Source organism: Schistocerca americana, chromosome 8 (genome assembly GCF_021461395.2).
Source record: "Schistocerca americana isolate TAMUIC-IGC-003095 chromosome 8, iqSchAmer2.1, whole genome shotgun sequence".
Classification (NCBI taxonomy): domain Eukaryota; kingdom Metazoa; phylum Arthropoda; class Insecta; order Orthoptera; family Acrididae; genus Schistocerca; species Schistocerca americana.
In genome coordinates, this window is record NC_060126.1 from 65,807,410 (window position 1) to 65,820,466 (window position 13,057).

At 46.9% G+C, this 13,057-nt stretch overlaps 1 protein-coding gene across 5 annotated transcripts in view; it reads left to right on the top strand.

Annotated features, from left to right (window-relative positions):
- The window catches only part of LOC124545483 (ubiquitin carboxyl-terminal hydrolase 2-like), a 404,422-nt gene that overhangs the window by 67,236 nt on the left and 324,129 nt on the right, over nucleotides 1-13,057 (top strand). The window contains exon 1 of one of the 5 annotated variants that reach the window (XM_047124420.1): nucleotides 4,493-4,613. The exons of 3 other annotated variants lie outside the window; for them this stretch is intronic. The gene's annotated coding sequence lies outside the window, so the exon portion shown is untranslated. Of the gene's footprint in view, nucleotides 1-4,492; nucleotides 4,614-13,057 lie in introns of those variants that run through there. One more of the 5 variants, XM_047124424.1, reaches the window with a different exon arrangement.

Sequence of the window (13,057 nt, forward strand, 5' to 3'; positions counted from 1 at the left end):
GTCTATGGAACGGATGACCTCAGATGTTAAGTCCCATAGTGCTTAGAGCCATTTGAACCATTTGATGAGAGTCGTTTTCCATTCATCTGGGATTCTTCCATTTATCCAGTTTTCTTCAGACTTGTTTTGGAGATAGTCAATGGCATTTTTCTGAACGCTTTTCCAAAGCTCAGCTTTAATTTGGTTTTCTCGCGAGGCTTTTTAGTTCTTGAGATCTGAAATGACTGTCTGTAGTTCCTCGGTGGGGGGCTGGTTCAGAATTAGGGCTGTTTGTTGCTGAGGCCTTGACGTCCATTTTTTCTGTGGGTTCCTAACAGTCGAGAAGGTGCCTTTGGCTTTTGATTTCTGTGTTGGTCCGCGGGTGGTATTCTTATTTCGCACCGGCCCTGCGTATCTGCAGAGTCTTTCCCAGCCCGCCACCTGGTGACGCGCACAGTAGGGGAACAGAAACTCCCCGGGGTTGTTAGTTATTGTTATTACCATTATTATTTATTTTACGGCCTTCGTTGGATCACTCTAGTCAGTTACCCTAAAGTTGTTGTCATTGAATAATACAATTCACTTCAGTAATAATACAATAAGAAAATTCAACAATACAGTGGTTATACAGGATTATTATGATTTCTTATTATCTAAAGGGTAGTTTGGTCATCTGTCTTTCCCAATATTTCTTCATTCTTTCAGATGTTTTCTTTCTGTCTTCGTCTGAGATCAGTCTTCCTGTAGTCCTTTCACAGATCTTCGTTTGTCGTCTGGTTTATGTCTCATGTGGTATTTCTGGATTTCTGTTTTCTTCTTTAGGTAATCTACTGTAATTTGGAGTTCTCTTATGTCTTCCTTAATTTGTGTGACCCACTTAGTTGCTCTTACTATCACACAGTTCTTCAATTAGGATCTTACTAATTCTATTTTCTGGTGTTCTCACCAGATGTCCAGAGGACGAGATGTTTTTCTTTCCTGATTGTGCACGTTACTAGTAGTACTTTCTTGTATACTGTTTCTTTGTATTCTGTGCTAGATATTGTTTATTTATGCGAGTCCTAATTATTCCTCTTTGTTTAGTATTTTGTCAATTTCTGCAACATTAATTATTCTGAAGAAGGTTTCAATTGCTTGTGTTATTTGTGGCTGTGTAACTGTTTTACAGTGTATTAATTTTGCAGCTATAGATAGGCTTTTTTGCTATATGTGTTTTTGGTAATGTAATTTGCTTTGTTCAGTCGTTCTGTTCCATTTTACCAAGTTGATCTTCGTTTAGATTTTCTGTTATGATTTCACCTAAATATCTAATTTTTCAACATTTTGATTTCGTGTTCTTCTATTGTAATTTCGTTTCTGCGATGTGGATCAGTTAGCGCATTCCCTGCTTTTTTCATACAATATTCAGGGGCCAATTTTCTTTGCGACTCCTTGTGGTGATGTAACTTGTGTGGTTTCTTGAACATTGTTGGCTAGGAGAGCAAGATCATCAGCGAATCCCAAGCAGTCATTTTTTGCACTTCCAATTCTTATATTCTTTGTGTCATCCTTATACCATTATCTCATTATACATGGTATTTAAAAAGAATGACCTCATTTTAAAACTCCATTTTTAATCACTAAAAGTATACTACAAATACGAGATGAATTGCAAAATGCGCACTAAATCTTAAAAGTTTTATCTTATGCCATTGCAAATGTTCTGTGTGGCCACCAGCAGCGGCAAGAACAATATGTAGACATTAGCTACATTCGTCATAAACCTTACGCAATATTTCTGCTTTTACAGAAGTTATGGCGGGTGTTATTCCGTTCTTCACTTGTATATCACGAGGTAAAGGTGAGATGAACACACTTTCCTTCACCTGCCCCAACAAGAAAAAATCGCATGGGGTCATGTCTGGCGACCTTGGAGGGCAGTGTCTCGGGATCCCGTGTGCCCTGTCCAGCGTTGAGGGAGAGTGCTTTGAGAAACTGCCGTACGCTGTTGTGCCGGTGTGGTGGAGCCGCCTACTTTTGAAAAAAGAAGTCATCGGGGTTCTTCTGAAGTTGTGGAAAAAGCAAATTCTGTAGCTCATTCCAGTCACTGTGTATGCCTCGAAAAAGAAGGGACTACGACAGCGTAGTAGGTTCATGAGAGTTGTTTCTTATATGGATTTGGTCATTGATTACTTTTCACTGCAAGGCCTCAAGGCAGCCGGCCGCGGTGGCCGTGCGGTTCTGGCGCTGCAGTCCGGAACCGCGGGACTGCTACGGTCGCAGGTTCGAATCCTGCCTCGGGCATGGGTGTGTGTGATGTCCTTAGGTTAGTTAGGTTTAAGTAGTTCTAAGTTCTAGGGGACTTATGACCTAAGATGTTGAGTCCCATAGTGCTCAGAGCCATTTGAGCCCTCAAGGCCTCTTTTTATATGAAAGCATTCCTGCAATGTCAGGAGTCTTCTGTTGTGATTGTGGGTTCTAACAATTTCCCATTTTCATATCCTGCTCTCTGTTTTATGGTTGTAGAATTTTTAACAGACGGAAATCGTATTTTTTTTTTATTTTGTGGTCAGCGACTGTTGAACATTCTACGAGTACTGAGCAGTTGCAGCACATTTCCTAGCCGCGTCCGTGTGGTTGTCCTGTTCGGTACTGTTGTCGCCAGGATCAATTTCATGCTGCAGGGAAAGGCGGTCCTGCCTTAATGTAGTGAGACTAGTATCTCTGTAGATGTCCTAAGTGGGTGGCGGTCGGAGCCAACTGGGCTGATTTTCCCATGACGGCCGGTGTTGCAAAGAAACACTCTTCCGTAAGCGCTGTACAATATTTTAATCTCCAACTCTTTAACGTCCCACGAAAATATGTTTGGATATTTTATTGACATACAGTGGTGTGACACAAGTCGTAGCGTACCTGCTAATATGGTGTCGTACCTTCTTGTGCCCGACTCAGTGCAGCAACTTCAGCAACTTGACGTGGCACAGACACAACAGTTCATTGAAGGTCCCCTGAAGAAATATTGAGCCATGCTTCATCTGCAGCGGTCCACAATTGCGAAACTGTTGCCGGTGCAGGATTTTGTTCACGAACTGACCTCGCGATTATGTCCCATAAATGTTCGTTGGGATTCGTGTCGGGCGACCTCGGTTCGAATTGTCCAGAATGTTCTTGAAACCAGTCGCAAACAATTGTGGCACAGTGACATGGCGGATTCTCATGCATAAAAATTCCATCATTGTTTGGGAACATGAAGTCGATCAGTGGCTGCAAATGTTCTCCAAGTAGCGGAACATAATCGTTTCAAGAATGATCGGTTCATTTGGACTAGAGGACCCTGTCTGTTCCATGTAAAAGCAGCCGAAACCATTATGGAGCCAGTACCAGCTTTGCACAGAACGTTGTTGATAACTTGATCCAGGGCTTCGTGCTGTATGCGGCATACTCGAACCATCAGCTCTTACGTACTGAAATCGGGACTCATCTGATCAGACCACGGTTTTTCAGTCGTCTAAGGTCCGACCAATATGGTCACGAGCCTAGGACAGGAGCTGCAGGCGATGTCGTGCTGTAAGCAAAAGCCCTAGCGTCAGTCCTCTGCTTGCTTAGCCCATTAATGCCAGAATTCGCCGCACTGTCCTAACGAACAGTCGACATCCCACATTGAATTCTGCGGTTGTTGCTTGTCTGTTAGCACTGACAACTCTGTCCAAACGCTGCTGCTCTCGGTCGTTAAGTGAAGGCTGTCGGCTGCCGCGTTGTCCATAGTGAGAGGTAATGCGTGAAATTTGGTATTCTTGGCACACTCTTGACACTGTGGTTATGGGAATATTGAATTCCTTGACGATTTCCGAAATGGAATGTCCCATGTGTCCAGCTCCAATTACAGTTCCACATACAAAGTCTGTTAATTCCCGTCGTGCGGCCGTAATCACTTCGGAAACCTTTTCAAATGAAACACCTGAGTACAAATGACAGCTCTGCGAATGCAGTGTCGTTTTATATCTTGTGTGCGGGATACTACCGCCTTGTGTATATGTGCATATAGCTACCCCACGTCTTTTTGTCACCTCAGGGTATTTTACACCATTTTCTGGATTGTGGTCATATCTGAAGATGACAGTTCATGTGGTGTAACCGGTAATGTGAATGTTTACAGTAATTGGTGGTGATATTGAACTAATAAATTATTGTATAATCAGTGACGTCACTGATGCACTGGCGACGTGGTGTCGACGGCTGATTTATACATAGGCACGTGACGCGCACCCAGCAAGAGTTGTCGATCTTTGCCAAAGAGCCACTCGCGTAAAACGGGCTTGTTAAGACTTGGCGGCCGTGGGGCTATTCCCAAGTAGCAGGCGCTGCCCGGTGCCCGTGCGCCTGTAGCCTGGTATTTGCCGTGCGACTGACCTACAAAAGCCGCCGCGGCCGTCTGGTGGGGGTTGAGCGGTCGAGGGTGGGGGTAGAGTTGGTAGGTGTGGGGGGGGGGGGGGGGGGACACTGCCGCGGCACCAGCGCTGCCTGCTGGAAATAGCTGTTTACTCACAGAGCGCCAGTGGCGTGCGACACACTCACTGCTGCAGAGCTCGCGACATCGAGTGCCATGTGCGCGCTGTGATCGTTTGTGCGACGAGTGATATACTTCTGCCGTAGAGGTAAGCCTGGCCCGCCCGCCTGCTTGCTGCGTCACGCTGGAGCGTCGCTGTGATGACGTGAACTGCCCGCAGCCGTCCGCCTTCTGTTGCTCAGCGTCCTGCCGCCACTCGTTCCAGACCCGTTCCGTTTTACTTTCGGTGCGCTGAGGGCTGCTGTCGGGTGACGTCTAACTGCAGTAATGACTCGAGGCTGTGTGTGTGTGTGTGTGTGTCAGAATATCTATTTACCTGCTCCTCCACTGTTTGAAAAGACGTTGACGAGGAAATACCTGAAGTATTACGTACTAAGTAGTCTTCGTATCGCTTTAGAAACGTCTGAAAACTAGACTAAAATTGTACTGGTAATGTATGAACGACGCATTGCAAAAATCCGTGGTAAAACAAGCAGGATCGTTGGTGCAAAACTCAAGACTCGATCGGATTAGGCGATTGACTCTGTTTTATAATAAATGTCTCACGGAAACACGTGTTGCCAACGAATTGTCTCAGTCATTGCGGTTTTTATTTTATAAAGTATGAAAAATACAGGTGTGGAGTGAAAATAGGCGTATAATTGTTTCCTTGACCATAATTTTCTCGTAAGAACTCACAATTCGTAAAATACTGCATTCACTATAAATCAGCAGTTTCATGTTTTTCGGAAAGAAAAACAGAGAACTCTGTTACGATGGCGAAATAAGTTTAAGCGGGGTGTGGTTTGCTTGAGATCGAACCCGCAAATACTGCACTGTTTTCTCCAGACACGGATCAATTTAGAATAGGTATGAAATGTATAAAGGCACAACCATTAGTACATTAATTATGACAGGGCTACTGTCATCGTGCACTACCCAGAGGGTAAGCGCCGCGGTATGCGCATAACCTCCGTCACACTTGCAACTCTGTCGGAATGAGAGCAGCACGACCTCGGAGTAATGGCATAGTCTGAAACTCTGTTGCGCCGTTTTATGCATTGTATGTAATACCAGCCCTTAGGAATAACGTGGTTGGAATTCAGAAACTGGTAAGCTGTAGCTGCTAACAGTCTGCTTCGCGCGTTATTCGTCAGGATCCAGGGAGCTCTTGTGATGGTGCATGAAGTAGCCGGTTCGCTTCTCAGATGTGTTAGGTCACCGCCGCCACCTACGGCAGAGGAAGGAGTAGCCGTCATCCAGCTGCTAAGATTCACGAGCGTGCAAGTTTGGCTAAAGGCCACGCCTCGCGTGATCAAAGCGGCGAGGCGATTAACGCGCTGCACCAATACCTCCGTGGAGCGGGATTCGAACAACTCGTTGGCAAATTTAATTCAAGCGTACTTCAAATCGCTACTGACGAACAACGGGCAAAGCTACAGTTCAATTCTTCTTTTTATTTTTCTCGTGCTGTTTCCCAAGACCAGGTTTTGTCCTGTCTCTAATGATCTAAATATGGACGGACAATGAACTCTGACCTTCCTTCTTCAATTATCGGTTGCATTACCATGACAAGTGAGTGCCTATAATTTTTTTATATATGCCTAATTAGTTTTTGTACTCTACGACCTACTGTTGTTGCTACAAATGCTTCCAGCCTCGATAATTCGATATGAGAGACCTCTCCGTACGGTCAGCATGTTCTGCCGGTTACTTTGTTGTCAATAGAAGGGTGTAAACTTTGTAGAAGCCCACACGAGTTTGTACTAGCTGTAACCTGAAGCATGGAATTTAGTATTGGAACCTCCGATCGGCTTGTAATACTACCAAATGCGTCGGTTGCTCCTGTCGTACGTATCATGCACGTAGAAAAATCATGCGCAGTTAACTACAGTGTGCAGCGTTGTCAGACGGCCGTGTACACGCTGGATTTACACTGGCTAGCTCCGGTTGTAAGGGTGTTTACCTTGTAAATACCGATGAGAGGACACAGTGTTGAGGCACTGACCTCGCCTGGTAGGTGAAAGTTCTGTGCCTTCGAATTCGCAGCTCTGACGTCAGAGAGAGGGGGGAGGGGGGGGGGGGGCGCCAGGGCTGTAGTATTGAAGCGTATTTCTCTCAGCGTGATGGGTGGTGGGCTCCCATGTACGTACCTTATCTGCTTGGTCTGTTACGTCTTCAGTGAGTGTTGTTCGCTCCGAGGACAGGGATTAGCCAGAAGTGTGGAACATCAGCGTGTTTTCATCTTGAAGAGTTTTCTTTTGTTTTCGACTTTCCTGCCTTAAGCGAAACTTAAAATTTTACTATGAAATTGTTTGTAAAATATAGAAATGCGAGCTCTATTCCAGCTCCAGTGCAACTGGAAGATGAGTACTAGATTATGGCTCCACATTTGCAGCGGTTTCGCTTTACAGATAAACCGATGACAATTTATTTGTTCGCAAAATATTACCAAATGCAGCCGAAGAAGTATACTGCTGCTTAGTGGAATCGACCTCTGTTCAAAGACTCCGGCAGTGTGTGTTCGCCTCCCGCCCCCTCCTCCTCCAGAGCGGCTCTTCATACAATCTCTCTCTCTTCCTCTCTGCCTCTAGCCACCCATTATGGGTACAGCATCGGCTTTTATTGTGTCGAAGACACCAGGGCGGTGTTGCTTCTCAGTCCGGACCACCCAGATATTAGTCAGCTGAGACAACAAATGAAAGACTCGCAGAGGTCAGTGAAATTGTCTTAGTGCCATCCTTCGTGGTTTCAGTATATTGATGTCTCCCATGCCTTGTCTGTAAAGCTTGCGCCGGCCGGTGTGGCCGAGTGGTTGTAGGCGTTTCAGTCCGGAACCGCGCTGCTGCTACGGTCGCAGGTTCGAATCCTGCCTTCGGGCATGGATGTGTATGATGTCCTTAGGTTAATTAGGTTTAAGTAGCTCGAAGTTCTAGGGGACTGATGACCACAGCTGTTAAGTCCCATAGTGCTCAGAGCCATGTGAACCATTTTTTGTAAAGCTTGCTAAATTATATTATCGTGTTCCTAAATAATATTTTGATACGAAAGACGAGCGAGGATGAACTGGAAGAGCCGGCCCCGACTCCTCACTAGACTAAGCCGACGGTCAGGGTTCCTTGCGGTCGGCAGAATGTGGCCAAGTAGTGCCGAAGACAGCGTAGTAATGTCGTGTTGGGGGCCGCCAGATACCAGGCTGTCCAGTACCCCTCCGCCTAACGAACAAAACTGGCATCCTTTTTACCGGCGTAGGCTTCCGAGGCAGCTCTTTCGCCCTTATTTCGCAATGTTCTGTTCACGTCGCATTTTATGCGTAGGAGGTTGAAGTGGGGGACAGTTTATTGGTGAGACTATCTGCTCTGGAAGTTTACAATTAATATGTTTCATTGGCTTATTATTTCGATATTTAAACAATAACTTTCCAATACCGGACGGCAACTGTTCTTTGGCACCCATCTTAGAAACGAAGGGCTACACACTTAGCGATTTCGAACAGTTTACACGTAATTTCAAACCTTGCCGAAACTCTCTTCTCGATGACACCGTCCATAAAATACTGAAAGGAGGACAAGTTTAACTCATACTACATTTTTGCTCTTCATGCAGTGCAATTTCAGCTTGAGGCACAATGTTTTAATTTATTGCTTACTAGCCTTTTCCCATGTCTCCGCCCGCATACGTATCCGAAACGTATATTGCACACGTCTCTTGTTCTGCTCTCTCTCCTGGACCATCTCCCCTTCTCCGCCCATCTACTCCCCTCATCTCATCTCCACCCATCTCCTCCTCCCTCTCCCTGTTTGCCCACCTCCTCATTCCCCCCTCTCTCCCTGTCCATATCTTCCTTCCTGTCCATGTTCTCCTCCCTCTATCGCCTGCTTGGCTCTTCTCTGTCCATTCTCTCTGTCCCCCCCCCTCCCCCCCCCTCTGTCCATCTCAGTCATTTAACCCACATGTGGAGCCTCTGTAAAAGCGATGAATAAAGTAGGCCGATACTACTTCCACAACACCCCTTCACACATGGCTGCCTACACAGCAGGGTCTGAAGGAACATGTATTTGCCTGGATCTCCGTTCTCATTGGAGCTAGGAGGTTCTAAACCTCACAGTGCTGATACTCATGAAGTTCGCTGTTTGTGCGCCAGATTTCATTGAAATTGATGCAGGGGTTTGGAAAGAGATCTCTGACATACATACATACACTGATACGCCAAAACATTATGAACACTGCCCACTGAGATATTGCATGCCACCTGATGGTGTTGTGGACACTTGATGCTGTAGCAAAAGTATGTAAGAAGAGCAGACACTGACAGGGTATCATCCTAGCGAAGATATTGGCTACATGTGGGGAAATCCAGTGAGATGTGTGACTTTGACAAAGGACAGATTATTATTAAGCAGAAACAGTGAACGAGTATTTCCAGAATGGCGACGTTGGTCGAATTTTCACGTGCTACTGTTGTGAGCATCTACAGAAATAAGTGGGACTACCACTAGGCGCTAAGCTGTTGGACATCCGCAGTTCTTCCCACAACGTGGTGTTCGTTGGCTAGTCTGCTCTGTAAAGTAGGACAGATGGTGATCTGTGTCCAAAGTGCACAATGCTGGTGCACGCACAAGTGTTTTGGAGTACACCGTTTATTGTACATTGTTGAATATGGTACTCCACAGAACCCCTACGTGTTCATATGTTGACCCAACGACATCGACGACTGCGTTTGCAGTGGGCACGAGACCATCGGGATTCGCCCGTCGATCAGAGGAAAAGTGTCGGCTCTTTCTGTGAATCACATTTTTGTAACACTAGGTCGATGGTCGTCTGCACAGAGGCCGTCATCGACGTGAACGGCGGCTCGAAACGTGCAGCGCGCCACGGACGCAGGCTGGTTGGAACAGTATTATTCTATGCGCTTGCACGGAGGAAATCGAAACACGGTGACAGCATCCTTTAATGCTTTAAGTCTTCCTCGACGGTGATGTCATCATTCAGCAGTATAATTGCCCGTATCTCGGAACCAGAACCGTTCTACAGTGGTCTGAGGAGCATTATAGTAAATTCACTTTAATGTCTCGTCGACCATATTCGCCTGATGTAAAATGGAAACCATGTGTGTCGCTGTCGGGCGCCAACAACGCGTACGCAAATCAACGGCCCATTATTGACGCGAATTACACGACCTACGCGTCGACATCGAATGCCACGTACCTGCACAAACGTACCAACACAGTCGGATCCCTGATGCGTAGAGTCATTGATGTATTTAGTTCCAAAGACGGACAAGCAAGCTATTAAGCAGGTGGTCGTGATGTGGCTCATCAGTGTACAGGGTTATTACAAATGATTGAAGCGATTTCACAGCTCTACAATAACTTTATTATTTGAGATATTTTCACAATGCTTTGCACACACATACAAAAACTCAAAAAGTTTTTTTAGGCATTCACAAATGTTCGATATGCGCCCCTTTAGTGATTCGGCAGACATCAAGCCGATAATCAAGTTCCTCCCACACTCAGCGCAGCATGTCCCCATCAATGAGTTCGAAAGCATCGTTGATGCGAGCTCGCAGTTCTGGCACGTTTCTTGGTAGAGGAGGTTTAAACACTGAATCTTTCACATAACCCCACAGAAAGAAATCGCATGGCGTTAAGTCGGGAGAGCGTGCAGGCCATGACATGAATTGCTGACCATGATCTCCACCACGACCGATCCATCGGTTTTCCAATCTCCTGTTTAAGAAATGCCGAACATCATGATGGAAGTGCGGTGGAGCACCATCCTGTTGAAAGATGAAGTCGGCGCTGTCGGTCTCCAGTTGTGGCATGCGCCAATTTTCCAGCATGTCCAAATACACGTGTCCTGTAACGTTTTTTTCGCAGAAGAAAAAGAAAGGGGTCGTAAACTTTAAACCGTGAGGCATGCAGAAGCTTTAAACTGCGCATACCATCGCCGAATGGAGTTAGCAGTTGGTGGATCTTTGTTGAACTTCGTCCTGAAGTGTCGTTGCACTGTTATGACTGACTGATGTGAGTGCATTTCAAGCACGACATACGCTTTCTCTGCTCCTGTCGCCATTTTGTCTCGCTGCGCTCTCGAGCGCTCTGGCGTCAGAAACCTGAAGTGCGGCTTCAGAGTTTTTCTACGTATCTGTAGTGTGTCGTGACCATATGTCAATGAATGGAGCTACAGTGAATTTATGAAATCGCTTCAATCATTTGTAATAGCCCTGTACATACTTACAGCGTGCTTTATAGATGTCTATAATATGTATATAGAAGTACCGGTAATTCTGTTCGCAACACATTTTGCAGACAGTATCACTGTGTACCACGGAATGTACCTGCAAAAATATTTGATTGTCTGATATATAGTTCAGGAGATATGACGTCAACAGCAACTAGGTGCGTGAAAAACTAGCTGCAATACGGAAAGAAGTTCGACTCGTTGAAGAGTAGGGGTATGGTTGAGAGGGGGTGTACTGGTGCAGTACGTGCAGTGTGATGGCGGTGTTCTGTGTCAGCTAATGTGCGTTGACCTTTGTTGTTGTCATTTTGACCTAATTTACGGAAAGCGCACGTGCAGAGTGCGAGCTGCACACTGAGAGCAGTGTGCGCGGGATACGGACTTTGGAGGCAGCCGCGTCGCCGCGTCCTCGCCCACGCGGGCGACCTTGCGGCGCGCGGCCGCCAGCCGAGGCCGGCGCGCATCTAGGCCAGCCCGCGCCTCACCTCGCACAGAGGCCGGGACCGACCCGCGGATCAGATTCACTTCAGCAGCGTCGTCTCTACCAAATATTCTCGTCGTCCAACATCGGTGTACAGGGGAGATAACCCCGTACCGCAGAAGGTAGTTGCTTTTGTTGACGTGGTTCGCTAGCACGCAGCAAGTAAGCAGGAACGTCACAGGGCCAACTAGGTTTCGGCAGAAATTGGCAATACATATTAACAGTACTTACCAATAACCACTAGTTTATTAAAGGAAATAGCTGAGTGTCCAGCATTCCCCAGGTACGTATTTATTTCAGTCTTCTCCTTCCTCTTTTCTGTGTCCATCTCCTCCTGTAGCCCCCTCACCATCTTCCCCTCCCCCATCTGCTCCACTCCTTCTCTCTGTTCATTTGCTCCACTCCTTCTCTCTGTTCATTTGCTCCACTCCCTCTCTCTGTCCATCAACTCTTCCTGTGCCTCTCTGTGCATTCCCTCCCTCCCCCTCTCTCCTCTTGCCCCATTTACTTCCATCCCCTCCTCCCCATCTGTCTTCCCTTGCCCCCTCCGTATTTTAATTCCCCTCATTTTCCCTACCTCTGTCTATCTCCTCTCCCCCTGCATCCATCCCCTCCTCCCCCTCTCTCTGTAACTCCCACTCTATCTTCTCCTCCCTCTTTCTCAATCCATCTGCTCCTCTCGCCTCCCCTCTCTCTGTCTATCACTCATTCGCCCCACCTCTCTCTGACCCATCTACATCTTCTTCCTTCTCTCTGTCAGTTTCCTCCTCCCCTCTCTCTCTCTCTCTCTCTCTCTGTCCGTCTCCTGCGCCCCTATCTGTGTCCACCTCCTGCTTTCTCCTCCCTGTCTCTCCATCCCACCCTGATTCCTTTCTCTCTCCATCACCCCATTATCTTCGCCACCCCTATAGGAAGTAGATGGTCCTCACCCCTACATATTTCTTTTCCCGACAGTAAGTAACATGTGTACCAAATTTGGTTGAAATCAATGCACCTCTTTGCCCAAGTTCGCACATGTCACATACAATATGCAATCACATTAATGTTACCGTCTGTGAAAAGCCTGAATTTGGTTCCCTAGAGGAAATGCATAATTGTGCTGATTCATAGTGCTTTCCATAATGACGATATCACCAAAGGAATGCCACGGAAACATTCTCCAGACCATAAATCTCCCTCCTCAGGCCTCGACATTCCGACGATTGTTGCAGAGTGTTATTTATTTTTAGATGCTTCACACCGTACACGGCAAGGGGAAATGTCCGATGGAGTATAAAACGATTCATCTGAAAGGTCCACTCGCAGTACGTCCAGTTCGGCTATTGGCGTGTAACGTCTGTTGACCGTTCGTGGAGGAGACACTAGAGGTAGCCGCTCGGTTCATTTGCGCGACCACTTGCACGTCTGCGCTCAGATCATTTGCGCGGCTGGTTGCTCAACACTTGCACGTCTGTTCGCCAGTAAACATCTGCGCAGACATCGTTCACCCCTGTGGTCTATGGTCCGGGGTGCACCTCAGTTGCCTCGGCGCCGGGTGTGGATAGGGCCAATTTCCCATGCACGGTATACTTTAACCACGAAGGCAGGCTAACAGTTTACAAACTTGACTGTTCCGGAATTGCTTCCACGCTTGGCCCGAAACCCAGTAATCATGCCCTTCTGGACGTCAGATAAATCGCTCCGTTTCCGCATTACGACAAGTACTGCAATGTTTTACACGCCCCCCCCCCCCTTCTCCAACGGCCCCTGCCCTCCCCCGGCAAGCTTCCTACACCCTCCACTGATAATGCTGCCACCTTCCGTCTGTGAGTGCTTACTGTACATTG